At 38.6% G+C, this 23,707-nt stretch overlaps 1 protein-coding gene across 1 annotated transcript in view; it reads left to right on the plus strand.

The window, feature by feature from the left end:
• AASDHPPT (aminoadipate-semialdehyde dehydrogenase-phosphopantetheinyl transferase) overlaps positions 1–23,707 on the plus strand; it is a 39,037-nt gene that overhangs the window by 4,043 nt on the left and 11,287 nt on the right. The window lies entirely within an intron of this gene.

Below are 23,707 nucleotides of genomic sequence, written 5' to 3' on the forward strand. Positions count from 1 at the left end.
GCTTTTGTAATAAAGTGATACTAAAGAACTATGCATCTGGATAACCAATGTGAAACAATCCTGCTAGGATTCCTGAACGTGGGTCCTTTTATCCATCTTTCCTTCTTGTCAGAGATCTGGGCATATATTAACAGAAAAGGGGGCTATTAGGGCTCATCACTCTATCTGCAATCTGAATTCATGGTGTTGAGCTTCACAGTGTATATAGAGGAGTACAGAATGCATCATTACAAAATTTCTGTCTTTCCTTTCTGAGTATCTGAAATTCCATAGCTGGCATAGTGATTGAAGAAAAGAAGGACTTCCATCCCCTGTATAGATAACCTTTGACATTCTGTGAAATATGGCCATCCCCTGTCATCTTTAGATAGATAACCTTTGTATAGACAGGAGGAAACAGGGTTGCCTGTGTAAACCTCAACATCCCTCTGTTATTTTCACATTGATATATTTCCGAATAAGATAAGAAACATGGACTATATAAGTTTGTACTGAAATCTCTTTCAACACACAGGTCTTTTGGAGAGATCCTACCTGTGTCCAGCGCTGTAATAAAAGCATAATACAAGAAACTTACTGAGTTTCATGTCCTTCTCTAAATCATTTTGGCGACCGCGGCAGGACACCTCTGTTTGGCTGCGGGACCTGTTGAGGAACAGGACCTCTCAGGGCGCCCCCGAGAAATTCTCGAGTAGAGCTCCTCTACTCACCAGATCACCGCAGGAACAGACAAGACTGCTGACGGAGAGAAGGTATGCTTTTATTAAAAGAGGAGGGGTTGTATCCGTAAGTCGCAGAGGGACGCCCTGCGCGGGAGAGGAGCATTTATTGCCACCCCTAGGGAAAAGAGCTCTTAGGTTGGACCAGGGGGGTCCAAAGGGACTTAAAATATTGTTTATATTTTAAGTATACAGGTTGGAACCAGGGGGGTTCCTAAAGGGACTTAAAATATTGTTTATATTTTAAGTATACAGGTTGGAACCAGGGAGGTTCCTAAAGGGACTTAAAATATTGTTTATATTTTAAGTGTACCAGTTGGAACCAGGGGGGTTCCTAAAGGACTTAAAGTATTATAAACACTGTTTATAATTTGAGTGTGTGGTTGAGTGTGTGTGACTGAGACGTAGAAAATCTACGAAGCGAGAGGGAGTCCCAATCTGCGGTTCCGTTTCTCCGCGAGGAGGACGGCCAGAGAGGGACAAAGCGAATGAGCGAATGGAAGTGTGGCCAATAATTGTATGTTTGGGACCGGTCATTTTGTCATAATTGTATTTGTTGTGTGTTGTAAAAAGCCAGTACTGTGCTGTATTGTGTAGAATGGGGGGCAGACAAAGCAGTGAGATCCCAAAACATACCCCACTTGGTTGTATACTTGCCCACTGGGATGAAATTGGAGGCACTCCAGGAGGGTCGACAAAACAACAGACCCTAATTAAATTTTGTACCCGGTGGTGGCCATTATATAAGTTAGGTGATGGAGAAAAATGGCCTGTAAATGGGAGCCTAGAGTATAACACTTTATTGCAATTGATGTTGTTTTTAAGAGGAAAACAAAAATGGGAAGAGTCAATATATGCTGACATGTTTTTCTATCTCCGAGAACATCCTGATCTTCAAAGGGACTGTGGTATAAGAGCTCCCTCAGATCCACTAGTTTTGGCCCTTGAGAAGGAAAATAAGGCTAAGAACAAGAGGCAGGCACATTTGAAAAGGTGTTGTTCTGCATGTAGCATAGGGCAGAGATGCCTTAAACTTGAGGACCCGAAAGACCTGCCTGAGTTTTATCACCCCCCAGGAAAACTGCAAGGGGTAGTGACAGCAGGTCCAGGAGATAACACAGAGGGTCCTGGTAACAGCAGTGATTCTGATAGTGACACTGGAGTTAGCTCCACAACCCAGGCTCTGGGAAGCCCAGTGGCAAGAAGGACCCGAAGACAACAAGTAACTGCCCTGGCTTCCCAGCTACCCATTCAGGCCCCTCTGCGACAAGCAGTAGGGCCAGAGGGTGACCCAGTCTGGATTAAGGTACCTTTTACAAGCCAGGATTTGGATAGCTGGAGGAAAAAGGCTAAAAATTATCGTAATGACCCTACTGGGACAGCTACTCATTTTCGATTTATGATCAGGCAGCATAACCCAGACTGGGATGATATCCAGTTATTACTGGAACAAATGACTGAAACAGAAAAACAATTAATTGAAAGACACGGATTAGAAATAGCAACAGAAAGAATACAAACTCGGGGAGGGGGAGCGAATATAGGGGATGTATTTCCACTCCAAAATCCGGGATGGAATACAAATGATGCCCTGCAAAGAACTAGACTGGAAGAGTACAGGGAATTTATAGCCAGGGGAATGGAAAAAGCCATCCCGAAAACAATTAACTGGTCTGTATTATACTCAGTCAGACAAGGGCCTGGTGAATCACCCTCAGAATTCCTAGATAAGCTGAGGGAGGTCATGAGGAAAAAAACCTCTCTTGACCCTGGGTCAGAAGTAGGTACACAACAACTGGTATCATTATTTATTGGGCAATCTGCTGGTGATATCAGAAAGAAGTTGCAAAAATTGCCAGCTCCACAGGGAAGGGATTTGGAGGCACTTTTGGATGTAGCATGGAGGGTATTCTCTAACAGGGAAGAAGAGAATAGAAGAAAAGAAAAAAGGATGTTGGTGGCAGCGTTGCAGGAAAATAGGGAAACTAAAGGGCCTACCAGGGCACGGTTGGAAAAGGATCAATGTGCAATCTGTAGGAAGAAGGGACATTGGAAAAGAGAATGTCCAGAAAGGAAAAAGAAAAATAGGGTACAGGCACAGCTGGAAGAGGTTGATTAGGGGGGACCGGAGGGAATTACCCTGGCAGACCCTCTGGTTGTAATAAGGCTAGGGGAAAAGGAAAAGAAATTGGAGTTTCTGGTTGATACAGGAGCAACCTTTTCAGTCTTAAATGAAGCTTTGCTACCTTTGGATGAGAGCTATGTTTCTGTGGTAGGGGCTACAGGTCAAACTGAGAAGGCATATTTTTTTAAACCTCTTAAATATAAATATGGTAAAATCTGGGGCTTACATAAGTTTTTATATATGCCAAATGCCCCAAAGTCATTACTAGGAAGGGACTTGTTAGAAGCATTGGGAGCTGAAATTAAATTTAATAAGGGGAAGGTAGAATTTAGGGTAAGGGAGGAACAGTTAATTGAGGTTTTAAGTCTTGCACTAATGAGCCCTCAACGAGATGAAAACAAAATAATAGAAAGTATAAAAGATCAGGTATATCCTGGAGTTTGGGACACTGAGCATCCTGGAAGGGCCAAAAATGCTTTACCGATAACAATAGATCTTAAACCTGGAGCCCAACCAATCAGGATAAAGCAATATCCTTTAAGGAGAAAAGATAGGGAAGGAATTTTGCCCATTATAGAAAAATTTATAAAATATGGGCTGTTAACAGAATGTGAATCATCATACAACACCCCAATTTTGCCCGTGAAGAAACCCACAGGAGGGTATCGGCTAGTGCAGGATCTAAGGGCCATAAATAAAATTACGAGGGACATTCATCCGGTAGTAGCAAACCCATACACTCTCTTAACTCGATTAAGGACAGAGTTAGAATGGTTTACCGTCCTGGACTTAAAAGATGCTTTTTTCTGCCTACCTCTGGCCCCTGAAAGTCAGTCACTGTTTGCTTTTGAATGGGAGAATCCAGAAACTAACAGAAAATGCCAACTGACCTGGACAGTGTTGCCCCAAGGATTTAAAAACAGCCCCACTCTTTTTGGAAATCAACTGGCAAAAGAATTGGAGAAGTGGGATCAGCCAGAAGGAGATGGAGTCCTACTACAGTATGTAGATGATATCTTGATAGCAACTCGAACCACAGAAGAATGTGAAAAGTGGACTGTGAGTATGTTAAATTTTCTGGGACTTAATGGGTATCGAGTCTCCCCACAAAAGGCCCAAATAGTACAGCAGCAAATAACTTACTTGGGATATGAACTGACTGCGGGACAACGAGTACTGGGCCCTGAAAGGAAGGAAGCCATATGCTCCATTCCACTTCCCAACACAGTAAAAGAACTCCGAACCTTCTTGGGAATGACAGGCTGGTGTAGGCTGTGGATTTATAATTACGGCCTGTTTGTCAAACCTCTTTATGAATTATTGAGGAAGGCTGACAGGGCTCTGCAATGGAACGGAGAAGCTAAACAAGCCTTCCACACTTTAAAAAGGGAACTGATGAGGGCACCAGCACTAGGCCTACCTGATGTCACTAAACCCTTTTTGTTATATTCCCATGAAAGTCAGGGAATAGCACTTGGGGTCCTCGCACAAACTTTAGGACCCTATCGAAGAGCAGTGGCATACCTCTCTAAACAACTGGATGAGGTAAGCAAAGGATGGCCAGGATGCCTGAGGGCTGTGGCTGCAGTTGCAGTCAACATTCAGGAGTCCCGCAAGTTCACAATGGGACAGAAGATCACAGTCCTGGTATCACATACAGTCTCTGCTGTGCTGGAAGCCAAAGGGGGACACTGGTTGTCTCCACAACGATTCCTTAAATACCAGGCTATATTAGTGGAGCAGGATGATGTGGAGATCAAAGTCACTAATGTTGTCAATCCAGCCTCTTTCCTCCAGGGAAGTAATGGAGAATCAGTAATCCATGACTGTTTGGAAACAATCGAGGCCACTTACTCCAGCAGACTTGACCTGAAGGAAGAACCCCTGGAGATGGCAGATCATAACTGGTATACTGATGGAAGCAGTTTTGTGATCCAGGGAGAAAGAAAGGCTGGGTATGCTATAACTACAGAAGAAGAGGTGATTGAGGCAGAAGCACTACCAGGTAACACTTCTGCCCAAAAGGCGGAAATAATTGCTCTGACTAGAGCCTTGGAGCTCTCTCAAGGAAAAAGGGCAAACATATGGACAGACTCCAAGTATGCCTTTGGAGTAGTGCATGCCCATGGAGCCATCTGGAAGGAGAGAGGACTATTGTCAACCCAAGGAAAAGGCATTAAGCATGCAGAAGAAATATTGAGGTTATTGGAAGCAGTACAGAAACCAAGCAAAGTGGCTATAATGCACTGCAGAGCACACCAAAAGGGAAACAGTGGTCAAGAAAGAGGTAACCGGTTGGCAGACAAAACGGCTAAAACAGTAGCCAGGGAGGGGAAAGAGGTGGCAGAATTTGTTTTGGTCCCAGATGGTAAACTGACAATTGAGCAAAAGGAACCAGAGCCTGTGTATAACACAGAAGATCAGAAATTAATTAAGGATCTTTTAGGGACTAGGATAGAGAAAGGATGGGCTAGGACACCGGATGGGAAATTAGTCATACCTAGTAACCTCCTTTGGGCATTTGTTCAGATGGAACATGGAAAAACTCACTGGGGAGCTGAAGCTCTGTATCGAAAATTGGTTCAGGAGTGCATAGCACGAAAATTGTACACAACTGTAGAGCAGGTAACTCGACAATGTGAAGTATGTCTTAGGGCCAACCCCAAGGTGGCGAAAGAAGTCAAGCTTGGACAGATTAGTAGAGGAAATTATCCAGGACAACAGTGGCAAATTGATTTCACTGAACTTCCAAGAAAGGGGGGATATAGATATCTTTTGGTACTTACTGACACCTTCTCTGGTTGGCCAGAAGCATTTCCCTGTCGCACAAACAAAGCTCGGGAGGTTACCAAAATAATGTTACAAGAAATAATACCCCGGTTTGGGGTGCCTGCTACTATTTCCTCAGATAGAGGATCACATTTTGTGGCCAAGGTAGTACAACAAATAAGTAAAATCTTAGGAATTGATTGGCAACTCCACACTCCTTACAATCCACGCTCAAGTGGACAGGTGGAGAAAATGAACCATTTAATTAAGAATCAGATAATAAAAATTGGACAGGAGGCAAAACTCCCTTGGCCGCAAGCATTACCAATTGCCCTGCTGCGAATTCGAACTAAGCAAAGGACTAAGGAGAGGTTAAGTCCATTTGAAATTCTATTTGGAAGACCCTATGTGGTGGGAACAATGAATCCTTCTGAACCAGGGCAGTTCAGAGAAGAAATGTTGAATAGGTATGTTCAACAGATTTATAAGAATTTAAACATGATTAACAAACAAGTGATTGGAACCAATGTGAGGGGACTAGACAAACCAGTTCATGATGTAGAACCTGGAGATTATGTCTATGTTAGATCTCTTTCAGAAAATCCCCTGGAACCCAAGTGGACAGGACCATATCAAGTGTTGCTGATATCCTTCACAGCTATCAAAATCAGAGAGCAAGCTGCTTGGATACATCACACGCGAGTAAAGAAGGCAAAAGGCAGCCCTTGGAAAGCAGAAGAGCTGGGAGATTTGAAGTTGAGAATAACTCGTCAATAATGTTTACTTATCTGCTGTTACTTAAAATAGTAATAGTGGTAGCGTGGGATAATAATTTGTATGTACAAGTAATGAGAAATATAACTTTAGGGTTTAAGCTAGAGTCATGTTGGTTATGTACTACTCTCCCAACTGATCAATTAGAAGTGCCACTTTATGGAATACCTCATAAGAATTGGACATTTGAAGTTAAAGTAGGGAAAGATTTTTCAGATCTTACATGCCAATACGGAATGGGGAACGGAGAAAAGGGACCTAAATATGAACTTTTACCTTGGGATGAGAAACAAGAAATTAAAGCATATGCAAGATGTACTGACAGAAATATTACCAGATTCCCATTTGGGAATAGGCATTTTTTAAAAATCTTTGAGTTACCAAGTTGCATAAATACTACTAAAATAGGAAAATTTAGAGAACTCAAGAGGAGGCTAAAACAGTATTATGATTTTAAAAAGCAATCATATTTGAATCAGTGTAAGATGGCTCCAGGTTGGTGGTGGCTGTGTGGAGATGGATATGCACGAAAGAGCTTGCCAGAGAACTGGGAAGGACATTGTGTAGGGGGACAATTGATCCCACAGTATACAATACATAATGAAATAACTACAGGGATTGTAAGAAGTCCCTGGAGAAGGGTAAAAAGAGTACTGAACCCACTAATAGAGAGACCGACGGGATTCCATAGTTTTGTCAGATGGCTGATTCCTATGATAGGAGTGAGTGAATTAGAAAAGGCTATAGTGAATATCTCAGCCAGTATGGAGATGGCCCTTGCAGCAACTGAGGATGCCATTCGTGCAGAGCAGAAGGAAATAGAGAGTCTGCATAAAATTACAGGACAGTTTAAATACGCTCTGGATATTTTATTTGCCAAAGAAGGAGGACTATGCACAATAGTGAATGATAGTTGTTGCACATATGTAAATGAGGAAAAGAAGATAGAAATGGACTTGCATAAAATATGGGAACAAAGTAAGGTATTCCATGAAGTGAGCAGGGATGATATATCATACGGATTTTCAAACCTCTGGGAGAAGTTAACCTCGTGGATGCCCAACATTTTCTGGCTTAAACAATTATTAGTAGGAATTGTAATGATTATCATATTAATAGTATTAATAGTAGTCTTGATTAAGGTAATTATGTGTATTGGAAAGAGTGATGTGAAATCATATGAGAGGTATAAAAATGATAAACTTAGGCATGAGTTGGAAACTGGAAATTATTTTAAGAAAATATAGTATAGGAATATACTATTGGATGGTAGAAAGGGGGGAAATGATTGAAGAAAAGAAGGACTTCCATCCCCTGTATAGACATTCTGTGAAATATGGCCATCCCCTGTCATCTTTAGATAGATAAGGAAAAGCCCAACAAACAGGAACCAGGACTTCCATCCCCTGTATAGATAACCTTTGACATTCTGTGAAATATGGCCATCCCCTGTCATCTTTAGATAGATAACCTTTGTATAGACAGGAGGAAACAGGGTTGCCTGTGTAAACCTCAACATCCCTCTGTTATTTTCACATTGATATATTTCCGAATAAGATAAGAAACATGGACTATATAAGTTTGTACTGAAATCTCTTTCAACACACAGGTCTTTTGGAGAGATCCTACCTGTGTCCAGCGCTGTAATAAAAGCATAATACAAGAAACTTACTGAGTTTCATGTCCTTCTCTAAATCATTTGCATAGTCTGTGCTGAAGTATCTCAGCTGTCAACAGCTTGTATGCATCTCTTCTGTCTTTTGATAAAAAGAGAAACTTCAATTCTTGTCATTATGCATAAAAGAAATGTGTTGTGTGTCAGCATCTCATAATGCAATTGTTTTCCAAATTACATAATTTTATATAAATGTGAATTAAATTAAAAAAAGAATTCAGGTTCCAAATTTAAAGGAGAGGGTGTTTTGGGGGCTGTATGTCTTCCTTTTTCAGAATTATAATTAGTATTTTTTGAAAAATAAATAAGGTATTAATGAAAATTCAGTAATTGTGTGGGAAAGTGAGCCAGCAAATAAGCAATGAGGATAGACTTTTAAATTGTAGTCTCTGTAATATGAACTAAAGCCAGCAGTCTTTTCACCTAAAATTTTTCTGAGAAACTTTTTCTCTTAGTAGAATTACCTGGAAATCTTTTTACTGCTGTGCCATGAATATTTTGACATTTACTAGTATTGCTTTATTTGATGGTTCCACTGAGTGGTGCTCTAGCTCTGCCTTTGAGTACAGAATATTTCTGAGAGTGAATCCACTATAAATTTCTTTCTCTGGAATAGCTACAAGGACAAAGAGTTCCCAGTGTACAAAGTATATTACAGTAGGTGTGGGGTTTTTTTTCAAATACATGTTTAAATACAAAGCACTTCATCTTGTGATGTTATCCAACAGAATTTCGATTGAGGTCTCCAATACTCTAGCTCTTGTATTCCTTTGTTTGGCCAGTGAACAAGATATGCAATGCAAATATATCACAGTATATCAGAGGTTGGAAGGGACCTCAAGAGATCATTGCGTCCAACCCCCCTGCCAGAGCAGGATCACTTAGGGTAGACCGCATCCAGGTGGGTTTTGAAAGTCTTCAGAGAAGGAGACTCCAGAACGTCCTTGTTGTTCCCAGCCTGTTCCAGTGCTCTGTCACCCTCACTCTAAAGAAGTTTCTCCTCATGTTGAGGTGAAATCTTCTGTGTTGAAGTTTGAACCCATTGTTCCTTGTCTTATCACTGTGAACCACTGAAAAGAGCCTGGCCCCCTCCACTTGACACCTGCCCCTCAGATATTTATACACATTTATGAGATCCCCTCTCAGTCTTCTCTTCTCAAGACTAAACAGCCCCAGGGATCTCAGTCTCTCCTCATAGCAGAGATGCTCCCCTCATCATCCTCATGGCTCTCCGTTGGATTCTCTCCGGCAGGTCTCTGTCTCTCTTGAACTGGGGAGCCCAAAACTGGACACAGTATTCCAGATGTGGTCTCACCAGGTCAGAGTAGAGAGGTAGAAGAGCTTCCCTCGACCTGCTGGACACACCTTTCTTGATACATCCCAGGATCCCATTGGCTTTCTTGGCCACAAGAGCACATTGTTCTTCCATGGAGGAGAACTTGCTGTCCACCAGTTCACCATGAAACTTTCTGGTGGAAAGGTCTTTCTCTGTGGAGCTGCTTTCCAGCAGGGCAGCCCCTAACCTGTACTGGTGCCTGTTGTTATTTCTCCCCAGATGTAGGACCCTGCACTTGTCCTTATTAAACTTCATTTGGTTTGCCTGCCCCCAGCTCTCCAGCCTGTCCAGGTCACATTGGATGGCTGCACAGCCTGAGGGGGTGTCAGACGACCCCCCCCAGTTTTGTATCATCAGAACTTGCTGAGGGCACTCTCAATGCCCTCATCCAGGTCATTGATAAAGATATTGAACAAAACTGGACGTTGATAAAGATACTGAACTGAACAGTACTGATCCCTGGGGGACACCACTTGCCACAGGCCTCCAAGTTGACTCTGTACTACTGATGATGACCCTCTGAACTCTGTTGTGGAGCCAGTTTGCAATCCACCTCACTGACCAGCCATCTATGCCACATCTCCTGGGCTTTTCTATGAGGACGTTATGGGAGACGGTATCAAAAGCTTTACTGAAGTCAAGATATATGACATCCACTGCTCTTCCCTCATCTACCCACTTGGTCATAACTTCATAGAAGGCTATCAGATTAGTTAAACAGGAGCTCCCCTTGGTAAATCCATGTTGGCTACTCCTGATAACCTTTGCATCTTCCATGTGGTTAGAGATGACCTCCAGGATGTGCTGCTCCATCATCTTTCCAGGGATGGAGCTAAGGCTGACTGGTCTGTAGTATTATGCTGCTGCAGCTTTTGAGAAATATACTGTTAAATTGTGTGGTAGTGTATAACAAGGAGACCTGGTGCACAGAAGCATTTTGTCACTTACTAATCTGTGCTATATATTTTTGTTTTACTTACCAGCGATAGGAAGCTGCCTCTTTCCATAGTACTCTTGATGTATTATTAAAATCTGAAAAATTAAACCACTTCAAGATAGAGCTTTCTTTGAAGGTGAAGGTAGGCCACACAAGATGCTATTATTACCAGTGCAAATAGAAGCAATTCTACAAAAGTTCCACAGGTATGCAGCAGTTCACCATTTTTTCACTAGTCACATACTGAACTAAGTAACATAAAGCTGGTAGAAAAGGAAAATGTCCTCTTCAGCTGTTGTGTTTTGTTGCCTTTTAATTATCTGGCAGGTTATAATTGTAGGTTTAAACCAGGCTCTCAATTTACTGGTTTTTGAAGATTTACCAAGATAAATTATTTTTTTTTCTTCTTTTATGATCAGTTTAAGGTGAACTCTTGAGTCAGTTGGGAAAATGCAGATTGTACTATAAATCTGTTAATGGATTTAATTGAGGACATTATTTGTCAAGAGAGGTAATGCATATGAAATTGTTCTAACCTTTTCACAAAAGAAATGAGAAGGATTCTCACGGTACTACTAACTCCTGTGCAGATGACCTGCTTGTTGTGATGTATTTGATTATTTACTTTTTTAAACATATGGACAAGAAATTTAGCAAAAAGTGTCAACTTGGTTTACGTGGTGATTTACCAGTTGCTTTAACTTTGTGAAATAGAATGTTTTCAGTGACTTAGGAAATGACTGTAGCTTAGTAAAGGTTGCTTTCAGCATTTAAAAAAAATGTTTAGATCTTAGGTTCAAGAGTTTTCCTGCTGTGTAAGTGAATTTCTTTGCAGTAATACATTTTTTTAGCTTAGATGTAATTACAGATGTAAATTAACAATTCATTCTTGACCTTTCATAATCAGCCTGCAATCTTTCTTACCTATTGCATTAAAGTGAGATTGTAGATGTCCAATGTAAATGTAATTCCAGAAATAAATGTTTCACATACAATAAAATCAGGAGGCTTTTTTCATTAGTCTTGCAGTTTTATGCTAGGTTTGGTTATTAAAAAGACACAAAATGATAACTTTTTTGCATGTGAATTTTACGTATAATTAATTCGATCTAAAAATACTCCCTGAAATGCTTTTTTTAAGGAAGTGGGCTGTTATGTTCAAACACCTGATTGTTGGAACTGTTCCTCTGAGGCAAAAAAATACAAACAGAATTTAACTCATTTTTCTGGTCTTACTCTCATTATTTCATTATTGATATGATAGAAATGATGGAGATCTTCAAAACAGACCTATTTCACACATGAATCAGAGTATCTTAAGTCCCATGAGAAGAAACTAAATACCAGGCTTCAGTCCAGCTAGTAGAAGAGGACTCTTTCTCCAGCTGGTCATAAACTTTTTGCCATTTCTTTTGCTAGTCATTTGAGAGCTAGGCACACACACATCATAGTTTAAGATATTTGGCATGTGTTTTATGTAGCAGCTGTGTTCAAGTTTTTCAATTTGTAACGCTCTTTTAATTGTTGTCTTTTCAGGTTTTGTAATAAGAATTTCTTGATGTAGAGTGAAATGCTGAAACAGATTGTTAATTACTTCTTACAAACAGTACATTTACAGTATCTGTAGCTGTGCCATTAGCTAGTAATTTTGCAATTATCTCGTTATTAAGGATTGGATGCTGATTGCTGCTATGAGATTTACTGAAATGCAACGAAACCAAAACTTTGATTAAGGTGAAGTTAAAGCACAGGAAGACCAGAAGCACTTCAAAGAACAAAGTGCTTTAGGTTAAATGTTACTCCTAATTAAGGAAGTCAGAATTTATAAATATGAAAACATTTTTAGATGTAAAGTAGCATCCAAAAAACTAACTAATATCCTTGTTGAGCTAACAAATCTTAGTGGGCATATGCCCTTATGCTGAGTAAAGAAGGATGAATTTTTGTTCCTCTCTTTGAGAATGTGAAAAAGCAGCCATCTTAAGCATACTCTTAAAGAATACATGTAATATAGCAGTTTTCATTACTCTATTTAGTCATATTTGAAACCCTGTTTTAACCTCAAATCACATTTGGAAAAAAAACACTTGAATATTCTGATAATCGATTAAGCACCAATGCTCGATAAACCGTGAAGGGAAAATTTGATATTGATATAATCTCTTTGAGGGGAAATTGGCTTCTGAGAAACAACCGTGTATGATTTAAAATTTTTTTTTAATCAGAAAACATAAACACATTTGGATTCAAACAGAAACTGACAGGAAAATGAACTTGTGGAGAACAGATATGTTTAAATTGAGGGATAAATTGGCAATTAAGAAAGCAAAAAACATAAAGCAGGGGTTTTCAGGAGAATAAGAGGTGAAACAAAGAGAAACTATAAGAATAATTCTCTGGTTTTGAGTTGTGTGTTGTTTTTTGGTTTTTGGGTTTTGGTTTTTGGGTTTTGGGTTTTGGTTTTGGGTTTTGGTTTTGGGTTTTGGTTTTGGTTTTTGGTTTTGGTTTTTGGTTTTGGTTTTGATAGCCTTCTGGACACTGAATTTACAATAATTGCAGTCCATTCCTAAATTGGTCTTTTGGGAAATTAAATGATGCATTCAAAGTGCAGGGCTCAAGAGAGCTGAACATTTATTTATTTATTAATTTATTATAACGAAACTGAAAATGCATCTGCGTCCACACAACAGTTAGCTTTGGCTCTTCAAATTAATGAAGTCTTTCAGAAAGATATGATGGGAAGAGGAACAAGGTTAAGTAATTGCTATGGTGGGTACCAAGAATTTGCTTTTTTGGGTAGTTTCTTTCCGACATTGCCCATTTTCAATAGCTTCGGCTCTACAAATACATAGATTTGTTGGAAAAGTTAAGAAATAGAAGCAGTCTCTTCTGTCAAAAGCACTTTCAGATGTTGTCTGTACAAGAATGACAGTTTGGAGCTCTTAATAGTTTCAAGGTTGGGACACAATGATTTAGAGACAAATTTGTAGACTTTTAGACTGACTTAGGAAATGGTAGAAATTTATCTCAAATATGTAACATGTCACCTCAATAACAAAAGAACCAAAACAAAATAAAACAACAACCTCAGCTGGATTTCCTGACATATTTCCTTTCTAAGCAAAACTTTGATTTTTAACAAGGCAAATATTTTTCTGTTTCTTCAGGAAAAGTGACAGGTTGCTATTGTAATGTCAGGTTTTCAGGAAAGTTTAGGATCAGGAGACTTTTGCTACTTCTGTAAGCTGCTGTTTTCTTGCCTTTTATCCTAGCACAAAACAATTTACTAAAAACATAGCAAACATTTGGAGATAGTATCTACAAGAGTAGATACAGCTGCTATGGGGAATGGACCATTGAAGTTATCAGTTTTGCAGTTCTGGGCCATATTCAGCTTTTGCCATGTTGCAATAAGTTTATCTTCCTCTTGCATCTTTCCTTGTATAGCCTGGTGGCTGATAGAAGATGGGTCCTGCAGTGATTGGTCTGGAAATGTGGAGAAGTTGATTTGTGTATTGATAGGGAGGAAGGGGGAAAAGAAGAAGGGCAGTGTATACACAGAAATGGGGATGTTTTAAGTGTGAAAACCAGTTTTGACATTGGGTGATTGTCCTCACAGCAGTAGGTTTATCCTTATCACTTTTCTGGAAATGGTAGATGGTGCATTTTCTTCAGGGTATTTTTAGGCAAAGGTTTAATTGTCAAAGGTTTCAATCAATATCTTTCTGTATGTGTAGAAAGACCCTCTAGGACATTATTTCATAAAATGTAATAACTTTTTTTTGAGAGATCTAATGTTTTGGCAAGTACCACTGTGGCTTGAGGCTGTAGGTGGTAAGGCACACATCTTATATGAGTGAGTGCTGTTTCACTAGCGACATCTTGAAGTTTTTGTTGTCTCTTACAAAGTTAGAGATCTTTCTCCATTAAAGCGTGTTATGTTTCTGTATGTGTGTTACCTTTAAAAAGAGATCTGAGTGTGTTTGACCTTTTTAACTTTTTTCATTTTCCTTTTTTTTTTTTTACATCTGTACCTGTGTCCTCACAACTCTCAACCATAATGGCTTTGTAAAAGAAAGTTGATTTTTATGATTATATGGATATTGGGATTTTGTGTTTGCTTAGTGTGATGCATCATGACCTTGTGAGTGTTGAAAGGAAGCAGATTTCCTGCTGTTCTGACAAAATGGAATGATTGTTTTAAACGTTTGGTATGTTTTATAATGGAAAACTCATTAAATGCCATTTTCATGGGGGTAATCTACCTTTTTGTTGAAATTGTGGCTACCTGGAGCTCTGCTAGATGTGGTCATACGACATCTTGGAAAGAGTTTGAGGAGGTTAAAGTTGTGACCATTGACACAGACAAGTTAAGAAAGGGGTTTTCATTTGCTGCTCTTTTTTTCTTTTTCTTTTTTTTTTAAATCATCATTGTTTAGTTAGAAGTACATTTCAGTAAAAGAATTTAAAGTTCCTGAATCATGAGCGATTATCATCCTATGTATTTGAAATAACTTTTCTCTACTCAGAAGCAAGCTGGTTTTGTCCAGGATGTTCTTGTTTTGTTCATAGATTGTAAATACATGTAAATATTGTATATTTTGTACATATTCATTGCACTTGATATTTCTAGATTGTAGTTTTGCTTGTAAATACAGCTTCATTTGCTCTCTAACTGAGCTGGTCTGGCAGTTTTATTTTGGGGGTAATTTCAACCCACCACACCTTGCCCTTGCACCTGTGTGGGATTATGTCAGTACTCTTCCATAGCAAGTTTGTATTGCAGGTGAATGCTTGGCATAGGAAGAACATGTAAAGGTATTCTGGAGTCTGAACAAAATTTAAGAGGATCTGGGTATTTTGGTGGCTTGTGCTTGTTGCTTTTTGTTTGTTTGTTTTCAGAGCAAATGACAAAAAATACACATCTTTTGTAGATCTTGTGTATCACCTGTGTGTAAATTGATCAGATATGTGGCATCCACTTAGTAACTTAGGACTTTTTTTTTTTTTTTTCAGTCTGGGCCACACCTTTATCAAAATTATATTTCTCCAGTGTAGGTTTGGAAGTAGAACTATGTGATCCATTATGACTCTCTGCATTCTTTTATTTAGGATTGACTATCAGAGTAGCTTGCTTAAATATTCTTCGTCTCTGCTGTTGTACCTAATCACAGTGAAATCTTAGCCTAATATTACTCTAATATTGCAAAGCTTTAACAATCCAAACTGCAAAGAAAATTTCCAACATTATCAAACTATGTCAGTCTCTTTGTGACATTCTTTTTGACAATCTGGCTAATGTTAAGTAATTCAAAGGAGGCAACCTTGACTTTTCTGATATTTTAAAGTTAATACTGCTTCTCTGAGGTATGACAAGATAAAACAGACTTTCAGTAGTTACATTATGAGAATGTTTAATGTATCTGTCACAGGGAGAATTGCAGGATACTGGCAAGAAGTGGAGAGGTCGCAGAATACCAATCCAGTTTCCAATTCATGATAATGCTGTGTGAGCCAATAGATCTAAAAAACTTGCTTTGCTTATTTTGTATCTGGATCCTTCTAAGTTAATCATTTATTTAGCTAATGATTTGTCTTGTGTTGTCAGTTTCTAAACATTTGTACAAGGGTTAGTTGGTATTAATTAACAATTAGGACTTGGGCATCTGTTGCAGAAGAAATGTTTTGTCTGTATCAGTTTACTCTCATTTCCTTTAGAGATAGTAAAATGTGATTAAATATGGCAAATGCGACCAAAATTATTGTCATCCCAGGAGTCTAGGACACCAAATGTATTCATATACAGTCTGTCAGTTTGCAGGATTTCTGCCTAGCCTGGGTTTCACCTTATTAAGCAGATTGATCTGTTCATACTTCAGTTGCTCGTTTTGCTAGGTAGCAGGTTTCACACTGACCACTCCACATCTGAAAGTAAATTTATATGTATTGATTAGATGCTGTTCTTAATCACCAGCTGTTTTTTTTCATGCAGTTCAAGGCAATGGAGAGTCTCTTAGCATTCTGAGCTTTGGGGGTTTTGTTGGGTTGGTTTGGTGGTGGTGTTTCTTTTCTTAAGGGGATAGTTGAGCAATTGCCTGGCAGTAGTCTTAACCTTTGAATTTTCATAGTTTTGGTTATAGTCAGTATGTAAGTTAGTTACTTTGTATCTGACCAAAACAATTTGAAGATTGTAAAACTGGTGAAGAGCGAAGTGAGGAAGATGCATTATATAATATTTTTTCAGTGTTGTGGGGAAGGTATGTAATGGTTTTAAGAACTTCAGGTACAATGGGACAGTTAGGACTTTGAAGTGTCTGTTGTATTACCAAATTTGACTTACGATTGACTTGATGTTTGTAACAGATCACTGGTATGAATATTTCTGTATTAGTCCTATGGATAGTAATCTCCACTATTAATAGCTTCATAATTTACATGAATCATCCTACAGATACAGCTTGTTAGGCTTTTTTTTAATCAGTAAAAAAATGGGGGAACATTGCCTGGTATTTATCTAGTATTTCTAAAGCACTTTCTCAGACAGGACTAGGGAACAGAGTGTGTTTTCTTACTCTTAATTTCTGTATCTTTTTAAAATCAGTTTTTTTTTATATCTGGTCTGAGGTTTTGTAGTTTTAAAGGGAAAATGTAAAGCAGATTTTTAGCCTAGTCTTCACAGAAAAATTAATAAAATACTCATTTGTCATTGCAGTGGGGAAGATGGCATTATATATTTCAATGTAAATGATTTGTGCACACCCATGAATGTGTGCACTTATATAGCTTCTTTACTTTCCAGTTTTAATATTGGACTTTCTAGTATCACTTCTCATCTTCCTGCAGTTTCCTGAGTATTGTGTATTTTTAATATCATGAAGAACCTTAAGGCTTGGGTTGGACTTTTTAAAATGCTTGGAAGACAATTTTTGAAAGTTTAGTCAGTTTATATTCTTAGGGATCTAAGAATATAAAGAATATATAAAGAATATAAAGAATTCTAAGGGGACATGGCAGCCATATATAGGCAAGAAAGCGATTGCCTTTGCAGCTCTGTTAATTTTATGTTTAATTTTTTTCTGTGAAATGCTCTGGTTTTAGATCTGCATTATGATGCAGCAGGGCTGTGAGGCTTATGTGCCTGTACATTAAAGAAAAAAAAATCGATGAAAACAGGTGTTGGTGTCAGGGACAAACCTTCTATTTTCTCTTGTAAATGTCAAACTAATATAGACACCCACTGGGGAAACTGGTCAGAGATTTGCTGTATGCCTGTTGTCTGTTGGTTGGTGTTCTCTAAGAATCAAATTAATAAGTATTATAGGAAGGAGGCAGAGCTTTGCATAATTCTAGGGAAAAAGGGCTTGTAAAGTTAGGCCTTGAATAGCTAAACCCTCCTGTCAATTTTGTTCTAATGCAAATGAATATGCAGATTTGTATTTGTTAGGCAATCAGCTACTGGGGCAAATTCTTGTGAGTTAATTTAGTGTTATGAAAATAAGATGTATATTTTAAATTTGGTAGTTTTGTAGCTGACTGTCTTACTTTTCAGCAAGATGATCTAAGTAAAAAGAAACTGTTTCAAATATTTAGAGATTGTCACGCTCTATACCCAAGTGTGGAGTTTACGGTACACTAGAGAAATGCTTTCAGAATATTAGCAAAAAGAAAGAATACACAACAGTTTGTTTAAAGGTGAGAAAAGGAGTGGACTGTAAAAGCATATTCAAATGGAAGTACATTTTCAGCTGAGAAAGGGAAATAAAGTTCTGCTCAGAATTGAGAAGTAGTAAACTTTCCCAGTTGTTCTTGGAAAGAAGCTGTGTAAATTTTGAACACCACATTAACTGTAAGTTAGGAAAATAAGTGGCACAGTTAAGTAAGCAGTATCTATACAAAACACTGGAAATAGTTTTAAAGTTTGTTGTGAGGAATTACCACATTCGCAGTTTGTAGTTGTTAACTTAGATTTTATTTTTCATAAGGTTTATAGTGAAGTTATTTGGTTGAGGACTGAACAGATATGCATTTCTGAAAAGGAAAAAGCACCTTTATTAATAATATTTTAATGATCATGCTTCTATGATAAATAATACTTTTAAGCTACTACAGAGAAAGGCAACGAAGCTGGTGAGGGGCCTTGAACACAGACCCTATGAGGAGAAGCTGAGGGAGCTGGGGTTGTTTAGCCTGGAGAAGAGGAGGCTCAGGGGTGACCTCATTGCTGTCTACAACTACCTGAAGAGAGGTTGTAGCCAGGTGGGGGTTGTTCTCTTCTCGCAGGCAATAAGCAGCAGAACAAGAGGACACAGTCTCAAGTTGTGCCAGGGGAGGTATAAGCTGGATATTAGGAGGAAGTTCTTCACAGGGAGTGTGATTGCCCATTGGAATGGGCTGCCCAGGGAGGTGGTGGAGTCACCATCACTGGAGATGTTCAAGAGAAGACTGGATGAGGCACTTGGTGCCATGGTCTAGTTGATTGGTTAGGGCTGGGTGATCAGTTGGACTGGATGATCTTGGAGCTCTCTTCCAACCTGATTGATTCTATGAATTATTTTTTTCAACATAGTTGTATCCCCAGGTAACTTTTTGGCTCAAGGTTTGTAAGTGGTGTTTTTTAATAACTCAATGCAGGGAAGAGTGCTGGTTTGTATGAGCAAAGGCTCAGTACTGTGCAAACCCAGCTGTGTAGCATCTACTTTTGAGATTGTTAGCATATGGATGTTTAGAAGCACAGGCAGTGTGCAGTTTTCTACAACCTGAATGAGCAGATACTAAAGGAATCTTTTCCTTCTTTATGGCTGGAAATTAAATAAGAAATGGTAGTACAATTGCATAAGTTTTAGTGAGGTCTAGCCTTATCATTAATCATTGGTAATAAGACAAAATATTTCTGGAAATATTAGTATGATCGTAGTGCATTGCAGTGAAAGCATTTGTTCCTTCAGAGAATGGGTTTTTTTTTTCCTCAAATTTTTACTTTTTGTTCATTTTTACCATGCTTCTCCAGTTCGTCAATCTCTTTCAGAAATTTTTCTTACAATTTCTTAGAATTTATTCTTGATAAAGTACTAAAGTTCTCATGCATTCAGGATTTTAGAGTATCTATATACTTGAATTTCATCTGCATAAATACATACATGTACACTGCATCCACATGTCTCTTAGAAAATTAGTATCATCTTGCAGAGAAGCAGCAGCCACTGCACAGTGGAGAGACTGAATTTACATTGGTAGAAGTCTGAAGGTAAAGCGAAAACGTGACTGTAGTCATGAGAACGTTTGTAATGTCATTTCTGTAATGAATACTTTGCAAGTCTTAGGGAATATCTTCTGAAACTGCTAAATATACTTTTATCAAGAAGAAATATTAAATTATTCTTAATCCTTGTAAATACTTCATTGTGTTTCCTTTATTTCCTATTATATTTCCAACCTGCATTTCAATTTCTTTTGTGTTCTATAATTGTAACACAAGTCGGGGTCACCATTTATAATTGTGGCAGTTGTGTTCTCCTAGGCTGTGTGTTGTGGTGTTTCCAGGTGATGCCAAGACAAGAAGACTCTTGCTGTGAAAGGGAAAAGAATTTATTGCCTATGTAACTAAACAAAGCACTAAGCACAAGCAAAAGCAAAGAAAGAGCTTAAGCATAAGCCAAAGCCTACCACTCTGTTACATAGTCCACTTACATACTTTTCTAATACAGAGCTGCCACATCCCAATTTGGCTATCCTTTCACTGACATGGGTCCAAGCAAAGCATGCAAAAGGTTAATACTGACCAACAAGCTTCTCAAGGTATCCAGTCAACTTCTGCCTAGTCTTTCTCTTCAGTTACAAGGTGTTTACATTCTTTCCAACTCAAAGACAAAACATAGCCTTCTCAAAAATTGTTCAAAGGTTTGCTATCTTGCTACAGTGTTCTGTTACATGATCTTTGTGTTTTCCTTGCAGAAAACATTGTGGCTTCATGAAGATGATTAAAATATTGAAGTCCTTTATTTCTTTCTTTGCTTCTATTTTACAGAGTAGGCTTGGAGATTAACAAAAATATTTAGCACTATCCCTAAACTTCTCTAAGAGGAAAATATAGACAATAAACTTAGGAGGAAAAATACTTCAAAAATTATCATCAGAACAGGAAGCTCAGTTGTTCAGTGAAGGACTCTGGTACTCTGTCTTGCCCAGACAAGACTCTGTCTTGGCTGAAATGATCATCTGTAGACTATACTGTGTGTAATTCAAAATTGTAAACATTAGAGCTAACAGCTATTTTGGAAACATAATGGAATAATTGTCATGAAAGTTTTTTGTTGTATTTCTTAATGAAATTTAATTATTTTGTAAACTGGAACTTGGATTACTAATGAATGGAAATGGTCACAGAAATAAGTCCAAGTGTTTGTAGAATTGTTGATAAGTTTATTCCTGAAACAAGTTGGCAAACGGGAGGTAATTTAGAAATGCAGATTTACAACTGAGCAATTGCTGTATGGGATTTGTTCCCATTCTTTGAAAGGAAGTTTTTTGTAAATTGTGGCAACTATGTTTCAGGCTTTTTTTTTTTTTTCTTGTTTTTCCTGTCTGAGAAACAAAAAAGGTATCATTAAAAATAAAACTTTTCTTCTGCTTCCAGTTTTTTTCCCTTCTTATGAACCAGGAGATGAGAGAGAGGAACATTGAAGAGGATTTAGTAAAGGGCCAACAAAGTGACTAGAGGGTTGGGGAGCTTACCTGTGTAGAAATGTTTATGGAAGTGGGTTTGTTTAACCTGAAGAGGGGAGAGTTCTGAGGAGGGGAATCATAGAATAGTAGGGTTGGAAGGGACCTCTGAAGATTGAGTCTAACTCCCCTGCCAAAGCAGGATCACCTAAGGTAGGTCACACAGAAACACATCCAGACAGGTCTTGAAAGTCTCTAGAGAAGGAAACTCCACAACCTCTCTGGGCAGCCTGTTTTAGTGCTCTGTCACCCTTACAGTGAAGAAGCTTTTCATCGTGTTGAGGTGGAACTTCCTGTATTCTGGTTTGTATCTGTTGCCCCTTATCAATTGCCCCTTGTCCTATCACAGAACACCACTGAAAAGAGACTAGTACCTTCTTCTTGACACCCAACTGTCAGACATTTGTAAACACTAGTAAGATCTCTTCAGTCTTCTCTTTTCCGGACTAAACTGCCCCAGGTCGCAGCCTTTTACAGAATCACAGAATCAATAAGGTTGGAAAAGACCTCAAGGATCATCAAAGTCCAGCCTGTCACCCAAGAACTCATGACTGCTTTCCTCATGAGACAGATGTTCCAGTCCCTTAATTATCCTCCTAGGTCACTGGAGAGAAGATGTAGGTAGCTATTTTCATGAGGGTGCACAGGAACAGGACAAATTCAACAGGTCTGGTTGCTTCAGGGGTAATTCTGTCTCGATAGAACAATTCTATACCTTGAGAACAGTAGAACATTGCAATAAGTTGCCCAGAGAAGGGGTGAAAAACTTTGCTTAATAAGGCCCTGCTTCAGGGAAGTTAGATTTTCTAAGTAGATGGGTATTTCATTTGCCTTGGTAATTCATCAAAACATACTTGACATTGTTGCTCCTTCTTTTTTTCAAGTGCCAGAGGAAAGTTAGTTCTGTCCTCAGATTGTTCTGGATCATTCCATTAGGTGACTACTGCATCTATCAATAAAATTTCTGTCTTAAGAGGTTTTTGATCACTTTAGTTTACAAATTAATTGAGGATGTGTCTGAAAAGTCACTGCTGTGTCTTGTGTAATGTACATGTCACGTTTACAGTTTGCAACATGATCTGGAAGTTGTCAAAAAACCTGAATTTGTACTTTAGTGTTGTAACAGTTTGTTCAGTTCAATTATTACCACTTCCAAATCCTGTTTTTATATAGTGCTTAGATATCTGTAGAAGACAACCACTTTATAGAGATGAGTTAATACTCTTCTCTCTAATTTAAGATGGGGAGTATTAGTTTAGAGAAGGAAAGTTCCTTGCCTGTCACTCACAGAATCAGTGGCAAAGCTATGGTTAGAATCTGTGTATTTGTTGAGCAGTTATTAGAGACGAGTTCTTAACAGTGGTGTGGTAGTGGGAGGGGATTTGGATTAAATACAACTAATATTTTCTTTCTGATAAGAACATTGAATAACTTTATGAAAAATTCTCAGTATGTGGAGTTGTCTCTATGCCAATTTTTATTACTCCTACTAAAGAAAATAGATTGCTTTCTGCCATTGTCTGTTTAGCCAGCTGTGAGCCCTATCGGACAGACAGATTGCATGGTATGCTGATTAATGATACAGACTGTGGGTGATTAGCCAAGCGTGTATTGAGGTCCATAGTTTCCAGTGCATTATAGAAATGCTATTGATCAATATAAGAAGGCAGTCTTTAGTCTTCTGCAAAATAAATTTAGACAAGTGGGGGAAAACGGTGTATCCCCTGAAGAGCTGCTGCAGTGCTGAGCAGCTGTGCTTATTTTTAGAGGAGGCTTAAATGTAATCTAAGGATCTGAAGACTTTTTCATTGTGGGTGTTTTTTTTGTCTCCTTGACACCTTTCTTAGTGTGACTATGAGCCTCTCCCTACCCTCATTTTTCTTACAGAATAAATCCAAAAGATTTAATGTGTATACGATAAATTTGGGAGATTGTATTTTCACATGGGCTTAAAGCATTACTTTTGTATCCCAGTATCCAAGAGCAGGAGGCAGAATAACTTGATGAATTCTGACAAAGAGCATGCTGTTTCATAAATGTTACTGTCAAATGTCAAAAACTGCATATGCTGCTGTCTACATTTAGCCTGTATGTGAGGCTAAATTATAAGAGATGCTCTATCACCCGTTGACCCTTCCCAGCTGAGATTGGGAATTTAGGAAAATGAGAGGACGCCCTGGGTTGAAAGGCAAACTAATGAAACAGCAAAACTTAACACCAATATGAAGTATAAAGTTGCACTCAGTGCTGTGAATATACAGTGGTCTCAATTACAGCAAGGAAGTCCTCAGGAGCGGAATGATATGCAAGCTATTCCAGGGATAGAAAGGAGCAGGAGGAGCCTCTGTCCCTCTACAAATTTCCTCCTTTATAACAAGCATTACATTCGTTATGTGGGGGTACACCTGGGAGTCACCTCAGGTATGCTGCCCTGGCTGACATGAAAGTATTAATAGCCAGCATCCCATGGCAGGGCAACTACTTTTGTAATAGTGTATATATGTCTGTGTGTGTGTATATATATATATATATATATGTGTACATACATATATAAATATGTACACATATGGTGGGGTTGTGTTGGGGTTGTTTTGGTTGTTTTTTAACTGTAAAATCAGCACTGGTTAAATACTTCCCTTTTTAGTGAATGCTG

The sequence above is a fragment of the Indicator indicator genome, chromosome 1 (genome assembly GCF_027791375.1).
Source record: "Indicator indicator isolate 239-I01 chromosome 1, UM_Iind_1.1, whole genome shotgun sequence".
In the NCBI taxonomy this organism is placed as follows: Eukaryota; Metazoa; Chordata; class Aves; order Piciformes; family Indicatoridae; genus Indicator; species Indicator indicator.